Raw genomic sequence first — 13,263 nt, forward strand, 5'->3', positions numbered from 1 at the left:
TGTGAAAGCTGACTTTAATATTTAATGCAAGCGTTAGTGCTCTCACTAGTCTCACAGACTGCCTCTCTGCCAAAGCAGAGTCCTACTCCAAAAGCCAGTTTTTCCATGCCCAGATCCATATTGTGCAGTTCAAGAGGATGAAGTAGGTGGCTTCTCTGTTACTACTTGCACAGATTTGCAGAAGGACTGTGAGATTATTCAGAATTTAGATGCTACAGTGACAGCGAAAGCTATTTTTAAGAGATGTTTGGAAAGTGTATGCATCTTACTAATCCTCTCATATTACACATTAATTTTCTAGGCAATGCCTTGCATGTAGAATGGAAAATTTTAAGTTACTATATGCAGAATTTTTACTGCAGCGTTCAAGTGAAAACACAAACCAGTGTAAAGCACCTAGAGGAAAAGAAAGCCCTGAATGTCTCGGCTAACCTGACATTCACATTAAAATATGATACGTTCATGCAACAGCAGCACGTTGATCACAACTATGCAACACGATGATGTTTCAAAGGCCCTGCAAATTATTTCAGGACTCCTGAACAAGACGAGCAACAACCTTCTGCAAATGTCTCGATAGAGTAGGAGGAAAGAAGGACACTCTATAAATAAACTTATAAGTTAAAAAAAAGAAAGAAGTGAGGCTAGATATATTCACCAAGAGAAACTTTGAAGATTTACTCACACTGAGCCTATTTTTGTATGCCAGTGTAGGCAAGCAAGATTCTTCTTTTCATCTAAATAGAAGCAGAGTATTTTTAAACGCAGGAGATTCATTCCCTCGGTGCTCATCGAAACACGGCAGCTGGGGCCGGGGCCGGGACGCGGGGGGAGGGCTCCGGGGGGAAGCAAACCCCTTTCCAAGGGGAACAGATGGTTTTCCCTGGGCTGGCTGCAGCCAGGGGCTGTGAGGAGCATTCCTGGGTGCCCCTCGGAGCTCCCAGCGCCACCGTGATGTCCCTGCAGCAAAGGTTCTCGAGTCACTCCTCCCCAGCGGAGAAATCCAAGGATATGATGGAAATCAGGGAAAGCAGCATTTGGCATTAAGTACACAAGAGCTGGTATGGATCTATCACTAAGAGGAAAAGGAATCATTTGGTAAAAGGGGTGTGGTGGATTTGGACATCCAGGACGATGGTTCTTGATAACACCAAATTTTCCGATTTCTTTTCCCTCAAACAGCACAGCTCAGGGTCTGGAGGAGAGGATTAGTGTCTAACACTGGATTTGGTGTGGCTGCACCTCCCAGTTTTGAGGAACTCAGTTCATGTGTCCCAGTTCACCTCTCTATGTAATGCATTTTGGGATCTTGACACGTTCATCACTAGAAATCCTTCTAGAGGATCCCAGCACAAGTGCAGAACATCATTTTTCCAGTAACCCTAAACACAGGATAAGGAACTGATAAAATATCCACTAAAGAGGAAAAAAAACTAACGCATCAAGAAGGGAACTTTGAGCTCAAACTCTTCCTGGCTCAGAACCTTGAAGCTTTCCCAGTTCTATGAACAGCACCTCAGAAGAGTAAGACACAGTGGAGAACAATCACATCCACGTCTGGAGAATTCTGCACCCGAGACACTGCTTGCCCTTTGTAATTTGTATTTCTCTGGGAAATAAAGTCTCCTGGAAAACAGAGGGGAGGCAGATTAAAAAAGAATTGAGGAAAAAATGCTGTTGAAAATGTGCTTTGTTTTGTAGATAGGTTCTTATAGAGTTCTCATCTCTGCAACTTCCAGAAGTGCATTAAGCTGCATAATTAGCATCTGTCACATGAAGCTTTTTCCTTCCCTCTTCCTCTCCCCAGAGGGAAGTTGCATGAAGAAATTTTAATATAAATTTTAGTATCTACTCTGTGCAGTGCAATCATATTAGGAAAGCTACAGGCAAGTCAGTTTGTGCTCAGTCTAAGGTTTATCTTTATGCAATAGAAACGTAACCATTTTTGGAGATTTTTTTTTTTTTTTTTTAAATGTTGCTGATCCAATTTAAAAATTAACCAGTCTCTTGGAAAGCCAACAGGGATTGGAGAGATGGTCCCCATTGCATCAGATTTAAACCAGTGGAATTGACAGGAGCTGGGCAGTTAAAGCCAATCCTGGGATTTAAATCCCTACAATCTCACATGGAAACACCCAGCCAAAAGGAGTAAGGGATGGGCGATTTCCCCTTCTAGTCAAAAGCATTTCTTTTGAAAGGAATATTTATATTTTTAAAACATCTAAACAAAGTAGGAGTTCATGTTGCCTTTTCATTCACATCAAGAGATACTCCACTGCTGAATATAAAAGTCAATGGACTACAGCAGCTCCTGGTGGATCTCTGCAGGCAAAAGAAGATGCTGCCTTTTAGAAAGAAAGATTAAATAGAAATAAATGAAGCTTAACAATAGCAACATGACAAACAACTCTATTATTCAGCCTCTGATTCCCATTCAGACTCTCTCCTTATTTTCTACGTAATTATTCCAAGAAAATGGAGATTATAGGATTGAACATACTGCCAACCATCTGAGGTATGGAGTGCAGACCTGCAGCGCTTAAACTTCAGCTGCAGAGGTGGTAATTATTGTAATTGGTGCATGTGAAGTAAATATATCAAGCAGTGTAGAGTTCAAACTCGTGCCAGTCAGTCTCCAGTTGGCACCAACATTTCTGTCAGGAGGATACAGAGGTCTCAGCAGGACTTATTACTGGCAACTGTTCAACAGTTCTCTTCTCCAAATGGTTTCAAGGGGATTTGGGTGGGAAGAAAGATAATTTTTAACAAATTAAACTACCTAAAAATGGCGAGCTGCCCAGAGCCACCTAGTCTGCCTTAGTCACTACTACCAAACCATTTTAAAAAAGAAGATTAAAAATATCATTGCTGGCAAAATTACCTACCTGGCTTTAACAGCTTAATCAGAATCCCTGCAAAATTACCCAAACATGTGCTGTGCACCATCCTACAAGTGTGTGTAAAATATGTCCAGAGTAAAAGGCAGAGCAGAATATTCACTTAGTGTTTCTGTCAGAAAACAACCCTGAATTTCCAGAATCCAAATATTCCTATAAAGACATGTCCTATGGTTTAAATAAATAAATAAATAAATCACTTGATTTTTAATTGAAATTTAGAAAGATTCGGAGGAACGGTTATTTCCCATTAGTATTTATCTCACAACATTTGTAAGGTGTAAAGCAGAGTTCAGCTTTGCAATGTGAGCTCTCACAGGAGCCCCTGCCCTGTGCCAGATTGATGTCCAGCTGCTTTGTTTAGACCTTGCTAAAATGCCTTTTTCAAATGGTGAATGTGTCATTTCTAGCAGAGGTCTCCAAGAGAAGATTTGGGTTTAATGCACGGCAATAAAAAGAGGAATATGAGAATTCTTGCTCTCTTTAGTGTCAGCTTTGGTTAAGACGTATGAATGCACATGAATAGTCTTGTCAGAATCTCTGGGGCTGCTGACATTCAAGATCTAACATATTATTACTTCTGACCAGAACATTAGCTGCTGTGCAGGAAGGAGAAGGGAAAGAGGAGAAAGGGAAAAAGATAGGACCACTCCCTAATCAGACAGAAATTGTTATGGATTCCTCTGGCTGGGAATCTCTGAACAGAACTTTTCCGCTGTGAAAACACAAGGCTCATGCTCTCCAAACTGACTGTACAGCTCTTTAAAATCTGCAGCAGGAAAAACAAAAACCAGCATATTTTAATGCCTGATCTTGCTCATTTTACTCATGGAAAGGATCCTAATTAATCTATAAATAATGACTGTACAACCAAGTATTACATCCTTGTAAAGGACATGTGCTAAGGAAGGTTTGAGCATTTTAAGCTGCTGACTTTTTTTTTTTACTATTCCTTTGACTCACTAGTTTCAGATACAAATAAGCTAATTAAAGAATTTAGTCAAAATAAGGTAATTTTCATTCCAATCTCAGCATATATCAAATCTGGATACCACTACAATGGAAAAATTTGTTCATCAGAAGCAAAAATCTTCCAGTGTCCTCCTGGCTGAACAAAAAACCCCACGTATTTCAGATCTTTTTAGTTGCTGTTCACAATTCATTTCTAAAGAAGTAGAAAATATTCAGATATTGGTTTAATCAGTACATTTGTGCTCTGAAATTCGAGCTGAAGGAATACAACCAAAGGGAATAGCCTGCCCTTTGTGACTGAATCCACCTTTAGAATCCATCCGGGAGCTCCAGCACGTCAGACAAAGGCCTGGATTTGTTTGCAGCAATAAATGATAGAGACCTTTACATATTTGAAGTGCAACAGATGGTCCTCCAAGGAGAACATAATGACTGGCAGACAGCACTTCGTTAGACTGGCTTGGAATGTCTTCAGCAATTACACAGGCAGTGTTCTGGGGGGAAGCCCTGTCATCTCTGTGATTCTTCCCATGGAAATAGCTGTGATTTCCTTGTTTCGAGGCTAAAAAATGGTATCTCCTAAAATCCAGGCAGTGAACTGGAAAAGGAAGCAGCTTTGGCCATCCCAAGGCTACTTGAGATGAGGCTCCACCTGAGGAGAGAGATGTGAGTATAAAAAAATTAAATCAGCATTAAGGGGAAAGAATTTTTGGTACATAACTGCACAACTGGTAACCCACAGCCAAGTAAGTATTCCATGGAAGTGTAATTCAGGGAAAAAAGACAAGGTTTAACACAAGGTCCAGAAGACTTTTAGAAACTGAGAGGTCTGCAGGTACAACAGGCAGAATATCAAGGGGAAAACACCCAAAAGACCTAAATTACTGAATAAGAACCGCCTTCCTTTGGGAAACTGGGGATTTTTGAGGAGTCCTCCTCCACACGAAACACTGGGCTGCAGTTCTTCAGGGCAAGGGAAAGGGAGATTTTTGAGGCTGTCCATGCTTTCCATTTCCACAGACAAGATATTTCACAAGCCAGCAATTAGTAACTCTGATTTCAAAGAAAGAGTAATAAAATGCTGATTCCTATACTGCAGATAGAGCTTAGAACAATTTAACTTCCATTTCTCCCATCCCTGTAATTCCAGGATTAATCTGTTCTGTTCTAAAACCTTCCCCACCAAAAAAAAATAAAACCCGTGTCCCTTCCCAATGTAACTTAAATGTTGATGGAATCATAACTGCATTACTCCCTCTCCAATTAGCAGCAGCATTCTTTATGTTTGCTTACGAAGCGTGAACCGTTCGCTTGTCACTACAAAGACCTTCTGTGGAGGACTTAAAAATACTGCCCCAGCAATTAAAATGACAACAACAGAGGTGGATTGGTCACATCATGGCACAAAATATCCAGCTGTTTCTTTCCAGCGGAAGGACATGAAATATTATCAGCAAATTTTGACAGGCTACGTAACACTGCTGGATATTCTGGTGAAAATATGGATTTCCAAGAAAGGAGGAGGCTAATGGGAAACTATGCCTAAGCTCACAGATTGATTTTTTCCACATGATCAGGATTGTCATTCATGCTTTTTATCTGTACAAATTTCCCTTTTTTTTCTTTTCTATTTTTCTATTTTGTGAGAAATTCTCTAAAAATAAGAAAAATTTGGGTGGTTGTCCTCATAAATAAGGCAAAGAGTGATCTGATTGGGTTAGAACTAGAAAATCAGATTTTAAACTTACTTAATTTGGTTGTGTTAAAAACATTCTAGGAGTTTATTAAACCATAAGTCTCACTACAACAAGCAGAACAACTTTTATAATCACATCTGTCTGCTGCTGGTTCCTGCCTATCCTGCCTCCCAATCAGATGGGAAGTTATTTCTAATACACGTAGAGAATTTCACAAATAATTTTAAATATATATTTAAATAATAACGAAGGCTGAAAATGAAATGTTTCATGTTAGTTTTTCGTAGTTAGGATTAGAGGAGATAGATGTAGAGATATAACTATAGATATATTTATCCTGAAGTGATAAGGTAGCTTTGATTTCTAATACAGCCAGAGAAAATAACTGACACACACAGAACCAGCCACTCAAGGCGGGGGAAAAAACCCCAAACACTGTCTATAGAATCCACCCACAGACATGTCCTTGGAGAAAAAGTGATGAGAAAATGATCAGGCAGATTTTTCCTTGCTGTTTCCTTCCTGGAAGTTTTTGCCTCTCCTAAGAGCACAGCCATGGCAAGTGATATGTATCAGAACTCATCCGTGCAGTGTATTTTGCACATCAAATTGATTATCCATGACTTCTTAGGCAAACACAGGAATGCAGAAAACACGTCAGCTGTTAGAGACAGAATATATGGGCATTGCACTCCTTACTCTACATTTATAAAGAGCAGCAGATAATGAGCTCAACCATTACCTCGAGAATAAATTTCATTTCCAAGTTCAGAAGTACCTCCGGATTCTCATTTGTTTGGTGAACCAGAACTTACAGGTACCACATAACATTTGTCTTCTGGGCTGCGTTTGTCTCCAGGTAATTGTCATAAGTGGGCAAAGGCTTTGATGTCCTCATCTTCACGCCTTCAACCATGATGACCTTACAGACTCAAAGCAATCACTGCAAAATACAGAAGACAAGGGAGAACATTTAAGAAAAAAAGCCCCGTCTTTTTCCTTCCCTAAATTCCTAGAATTCATCTTCAGATTCATGCTTGTAGGGAAAAAAAAAAAAAAAAAAAAAAAAAAAAAAAAAAAAAAAAAACACCAACAGATTAAATATTACTCTTCTGTATGTTTCATCTGATATAATTGCTTGGCAACAAACATCTCTTGCTCTGCAAGTGTTCTGCAGTGAATTTAGTCACATCAGGAAAAACACATCAGAAAGGTGTCTAGTTTGAAAGTTTCCAAATCAGACACCAAGGACACAAAAAAAAGAGTGACAGAACGGGCAAGACACGACCTGGAACCATTCTGGGGACACACAGACCATCATTTCATCAGCAGCCACAAGAAACATTAGACAAACACAAGTTTTGAGATCAGCAGGTTCTGACAAAAGGAATGAATCCGGAGCTGTAATAATAATAATGTGTGTTTGAGCAATATGCCATAAATATAATTATTCTTTGCAGATGTTTGCTATTCATTACAATGGAAACTCTCGTTCTACACCATGGCCAAGTGGTATCAGACACCATTTTTATTAAGACACCAAGCACAAGATGTTCAATCTCAGAAGGTGAATTCCTAGACATTGGGCTGATAAAGCCATTTGAGCTTCTGTAAAATATATATCATACAATAATTACATTTCATTTTGTGGTTTACAAAAATCTATTCATGAAATTACAGAAGCTTGTCAGGCATTCTTTATTTCCAAAGAATAACACTCATCCATGAAAACAGTCTGATTAAAATCACTGTGAGTGCTGGCAGATGAAAATTACTGGATAAAGCAAATAGTGTCTTATTGGAAATCAAAGCTACTAGTCTGAGTCACTCTTACTACTGAGATACTCACACCTGACCAGGCTTTAGGTACTGGAAATGCCATCTGCTTTCAAACACATTGGCCTTGCTGCTGCAGAATCCTTGCAGGGTTTTGCAGTGAAATCAAAACAAGTCCAAGTCTGGAAGACTTGAAAACTTGGCCCCTGAATGACTGCAAAATGCAAGTGAAACATTGAGCTGCAATCACAATATAGGAGCGGGGATGGAGCTCCAGCTGGAAGTTCAGTCAAACCCCTTTGCAGGAAGTGAGTGACCACCACTCAGTTTTGTACTTGGCATCAGGCTTCAGAACTTGTGGGCAAGGAAAGCAGGGAGAAGGCAAAACTTGTGCTGGAAAGATCTGAAAGATTCAGGGAGAAAACTGGTGGGAAGTGCCCTTCCCCTCCCTGCACACACTGCACAGCCCCAGCAAGCGCAGTGAACAGATAAAAGGCAAGAAAACACAACATACAGAACCTAAACCCACAGACTGCTGGAAGTACAAGAGGGAATAAACCCCGCTCCTGTCAGGTAGAGCAGAGCCTGTGTCAACAAGAATCACACGCTCCCACTGTTGCTCAACAGATGTACTTGAACTAGAGATAAGGCACTTCAAAACTGCAGGGAAGTTATGTGCAAAAGGTGTTGCCTCCTGTGCCTCCTTCCATGCGGGGAAGGGAACACCAGGCAGGATTCAGACACCTAATTGTGCAGTAAGTGAGGGAAAATGAGCAAAAGAATTCCTGTCAATACAAATTATCCAGAGTAGAAGATGGGGGGCAACCTTCTAAAGCAGAAGCACAGTCAATACATTTATAAATTAGAATACAGCAAATACACTCACCACTGGAGAAAACTGTGAGTAAATCTCTCTCCTGAGGAAGGCTTTAAGCCTATCTTCCTTTTTTCAAACCTATGTCACCAGTGAAGTCCCATAAATGAATATTCTCTTGCAGATAAAATGGTTGTCTTCACCTCTTGGCAGCGGCAGTAAGAACAAAACATATCCTGCGAGGAGGTTTTACTCCTGAGGGTAATCTCCTCAAAGAGTGAGGAGAAAGCACGAGCTAAAATCACTTGCACAATCATGTTTCATAACTGTTCCTAGTCTGGTGGTGTTGGTCCTTCCTGAGTACAAAAAATGCACAAACTTTTCTCCCTCTCCTACTAAGGGGGGAAGGAAAAAAAAAAAAAAAATCTGCTTATCTTTGGATACACAGAGAGTTTGGAGGAGCTCCAAACAATGGAGCACTGTGTGCCCCACTCATCACACAGACACTGAAGAAAGAGTGTGGCAAAGAATGCACAAAGTATGTAATTACTGTTTCACAAGATAATTCCATTATTAATACATCCCCAAAGATAGCATGCACAGCGCCGCAGTTTAATTAGATGGTAACTGGAGGGGGTTTGAATTTATGAGGTAATAAATATATTTTGGACTAATAAACTCCAAGGCTGAAGTGTATATTAATCTAGAATATAAAGATTACATAGTTGATAGGAGACAACCTCAGGTTGTGCTGAGGTGCCTGTTGTTTATACACTTCAAAATTAATATTTTCCTCCTTTCGGGAGCTAGATCACAAAGCCAAGATTGCTGTGGACGGTGCTGAAAAACACCAGAAACTGCCCAACAATTCTGTGTTCTCAAAGGCAAAGGCTATTTAAGTCTCAGCAGATGGTGTGGTTTTAAGGTTGCACCTTTTAATCAATTTATCACCTCCTAAACTATTAAGTACTGCAAATAAATTCCCTTCTGACACTGTCAGTGCCTCGTTCTGATGGTAAAAAACAGAGATTCCCTTCTAGGATAACCAGAGCCTCTACAAGACTATCATCAGATCTCTCCTCTGCTCCCCCCAAATGCTCAATCCCATCTTTATCTTCCTGCTTTTGGATTCACCTGCAAGACCACATGAACAATTTTGGCGTCTCGTTGAATTTTTTTCTCTCCTGAACACGGTCGTAGAAACTTTTTGCCTAGTGCAGCGCATTAAGGATTTGCAAACCAACAGTTGTGAGGATTTATATCCCAACCAGCTGTGCCAGAGGAATCAAATGGTCTCATCTATTAACTTGTCCTCAGGTAGTTACAACTAGAGCTTTATAAATTACCACACAGTTCAGTCCATTTAAAGCACGTTCCTCTGTTATTTTGGAAGCGCCAATGCCTCACTCAGGCAAGACCGTGGGCATGATTGAAGTCAAAGACCAGTTTTGCTTAAGCCAAAGCTAAATTTAGGCCTGAGGGAACTGCAGAGAAAGAAAAAGGAAGAAACACGAGGAGGAACAACTTGTGGGATCTCGCAGGTGAGTCAAGACTGACGAGTGCAAAGGAACTGTTCCCATCCCTGAGTGGATGCTGGACAAAACCAGGGGAATCCTGGATGTGCCAAAGGAACCGCGGGGCAGGAAAAGGGGAGAGAGGCAAGAAACACCACAGCTTGGATTTACTGGGGAGGAAAAACCCGGCTTCTCTGAGCCAGCCTACGGTGGGTGCCAGCAGGAAGAAAGTATCATTACCAAGGGCTGTGGAGATTTAAAGATATTTAGGAAAATGTTTATTAAGGAGCTTAGGTGATCCAAATAGAATTGGCTGTGTGTTCAGACAGATTCCAGGGTGGTTCCACAGGTTCAGGGCAAAGGCCTCAATGCTAATTCTTGCAAAGATCCTACAGATAAATCATGGAAGATGACAAAGAACCATTTCCAAAGCTCCTGCTTTTTCATTCCCAGGCTTATATCCCCTCACCAACTGAAGCAAGTCACAGAACCAACTTTCCAATATTAAATCTCCAGGCACTGTGTTACTCATACAGCTTATGGAGATGTCTTTACCCTCTGGAAAAACAAAGTTTAAGAAAAATGGCTCCATCTTTGGGGAACAGTTTAAGTCTCAGGATAAGTACATTAGGAAATCTAACTCTATTACTTTCTATCTTACATTTTATTACAAGATTGGTAATAGGAAATTACCAAATAAAATTGGTATTTTACTTGGTAATTTTTTTCCATGGGCCTCGTCTAATATGAAAGATGGTGATCATCAAATTTATTCAAGTTTTCCTGTCAACAACATCATTAACCAAATCCCTCAATTTCAAAGTAAATAAAAGCATCTGGGCTTCTCGCACAGCAAGACTGACTTGCATATTTAAGCCTCATATATAGATGAATCTGCACTGGACCAAATTTGCATATTAATGAAGGACTAATTGCTCTTTGCAGTCAATTTTATGCAGATGAATTTACTCCTCTCAGTACAATTTTCATAATGTTCGGAAAGAACCAAAAAATGTAAAACTTTGTAAAAGTACACAAATGTTAGACAATCAAGGAAGAAATATCCTAATGGCTTCCAACAGCTTTACATTAAATTGTATATAATTCATCTTTTATACTGTTGCTTTATCTTAACAGCCTCCCACAAAGAACAGAACAATCCATGGAATAGCTTCAGCCTATTCCCCCTCCTCGGTCTCAAATTTTAACAGCTTGTAATAACCCATTATATGATCCAGTTTCCAGCTGGAAGGATGGAGCCTGAATTTTTAGGAGAAGTTAAATTTGCTAAACACGAATTTATTTGCTCCCAGTCATCCTCATGCCACAGGACAGTTAGGACAGGGATTGTCCCACACATTTTTAAGGTGGTTTCCATCCAGTTTTGCATTATTTAGGAAAAAAAAAGCCCAAATCCTTGCTGAATCTCCCCTGAGGTAAAGTACAAAATGCCAAAAAAGGACAGGAAAGTTCATGGGAAAGAAAAACATCAACAAATGTTGAGGAGAAAATGATAATATTAGGGGAGAAAGGGGAAAAGATACGGAAGTAGAAGAGGAAGGGAAGTGGAAATGGAAGGAGAGAAAAATTATGCTTTAATACATTTATTCAGGTCTGGCTAAAAAGAAAAGAAGGATTTAGGAGAAAGTTCAAGGCAAAGTAAACAAATAAAAGAAAAAAATGCAGCCACAAATGTAGCCACAAAAAAGAAAACACAGGAAAGATAATGAAATGAGAAATAAGTGAGAATCAGAGAGCACATGATGCATAAAGAAACAAATAAAAGAAAATACAAACCCCACAGTTCTTCCTAATGCTGCCAGAACAGAAGGGCAGAGTTAGTGGGAATGCATCAGGAATCCAAATTTGCATGTATAGCCTTCCTCCTGCCAAAGAAAAAAGCCTTATTTTAACTGTGAAGACTGATAACCATAATATTTATATGTATCATAAAATCACTTACAGAACACTATTTTAATCAGAAAAGGAATTGTATAAAAGAAAGTTACATCTTTAAATGACTTGGAGGCCTTTCGTAGAAGGAACATGGGAATACACTTCATGTTTCCCACATCTGCCATATCTTTGATTGCATTTTTTTGCTCTTCTCTACAGCTCTTGCTGTTTTAACATCTCCTTTTTGAGGCAGAGAGTATTCACGCAGATATATGATGGGTTTATAGTGGTACCAAGAAATCTTTTGTGGTTTTATTCTATTTCTTCTCTAATTTCCTACTATCCCACTTCCCGGACCACGCTGAGCTCACAGATCTCCTACGATCCCACAATCTGGTTCCTGAGAAGCAACAGTTGATAAACAAAATATTTCATGATCAAAATACAATAATCTGCAAAATGAACATCTTTCAACTGAGCTGTTGAGTTCTTCCCAAAGAAGAAATCAGAAATTCTGCCAGGAGGTCACTTTGCCATCTCTCCTTCTGGTCTTTCCCACCTTGATGACAGAAGCCTCAACATCTGGAGAATTTGTCTGGGATAAATTCACTCCTCCACCAGCAATAAAGGCAACGGGTTTGTGGAGGTAAGATCCCATTGCATGGAGAAAAAAGGGGAGGAAAAAAGGCTTTAGGGCAGAGGAGTTGGCAGAAAGCATCAAACCAAGGGGAAAGACAGGGAAAATGACAAGAGGCTTTCACTAGCACTCAAAAAAGAACAGACCACAGAACAAAGACAAATAGAGTAATAAAACAACAGTAATAATTGGAAAAGAACAACAAATACTCCACCAGGACAATATTGGAATGCTACTGCTGAAGAATTCTCACTGAGGAAACAGGACTCAGTTCAGCTGGTCAGCCTGGAGGTTTGGCTTTTAAAACTTACTTGACAACAAATTACAGCTCTTTGTGAATACTTTGAATTCCAGATTATTACTTCAAACCGTTTCCCTGTTTTGCTCAGAGAGAAAAAGGGAGGGAAATGTTTCTCCTTTATAACTTCTGTACACAGCATTTGAAAACCTGCTCTGGGCACTCCCCCTCTTTCCCCAAAAATGTCTGGTGCAAGTGATTAATGCTGTGTGAATGTAAACAAAGATAATGATTCAAACAAGAACAAGATGTTCCACCCAAAACGATTCGCTTTCCAGTGGCTGAGATGCCTACTTCTAATCATCAACAAAGGTTAACCTGACCAGATTTAATTGACCACTTAATACAATAATAAAGATGCATAAATAATGGGGGAGGAAGTCCACAGAGGCAACAGTGAATCCAAATAAATCCCTGTAGCAAGCACGAAGTCTGGGCTGTTATCACCTGATTAGACTGAAGTAAGAATTCCCAAGCTTTTAGCTCCACTAAGCAGTTTTTCACTTGTCTATGTGGAACTTGATTAATAGGTGGTCTTAATTATTATTAAACAAACAGAAAAAAAAAGAAAAAGAAAAAGAAAGAAAGAAAGAAAGGGAAAAAAAGAAAAAAAAAAAAAAAAGGCACATCCTTAAAACTCAATGATAAAATGAACCCAGAGATATTTCTTAATACTGTGCTTCAAATTCATAGATGAAGTCAACTGGTTTGTACAGATTATTTGAGGAGTACAGGTAAATAAATTACTATTTCCTCCTATAT

At 39.5% G+C, this 13,263-nt stretch overlaps 1 long non-coding RNA gene across 8 annotated transcripts in view; it reads right to left on the bottom strand.

Annotated features, from left to right (window-relative positions):
* LOC120761435 (uncharacterized) overlaps positions 1–13,263 on the bottom strand; it is a 23,166-nt gene continuing 9,903 nt past the window's right edge. For 7 of the 8 annotated variants that reach the window (XR_005703647.2, XR_005703650.2, XR_005703643.2 and 4 more), the window contains 3 exons: positions 11,468–11,556; positions 6,309–6,509; positions 1–4,521 (listed from right to left, as the gene is read on the bottom strand). This is a non-coding gene — a long non-coding RNA (uncharacterized LOC120761435). The remainder of the gene's footprint in view (positions 4,522–6,308; positions 6,510–11,467; positions 11,557–13,263) is intronic. The other variant, XR_005703648.2, reaches the window with a different exon arrangement.

The sequence above is a fragment of the Hirundo rustica genome, chromosome 19, assembly GCF_015227805.2.
Source record: "Hirundo rustica isolate bHirRus1 chromosome 19, bHirRus1.pri.v3, whole genome shotgun sequence".
Lineage (NCBI taxonomy): Eukaryota > Metazoa > Chordata > Aves > Passeriformes > Hirundinidae > Hirundo > Hirundo rustica.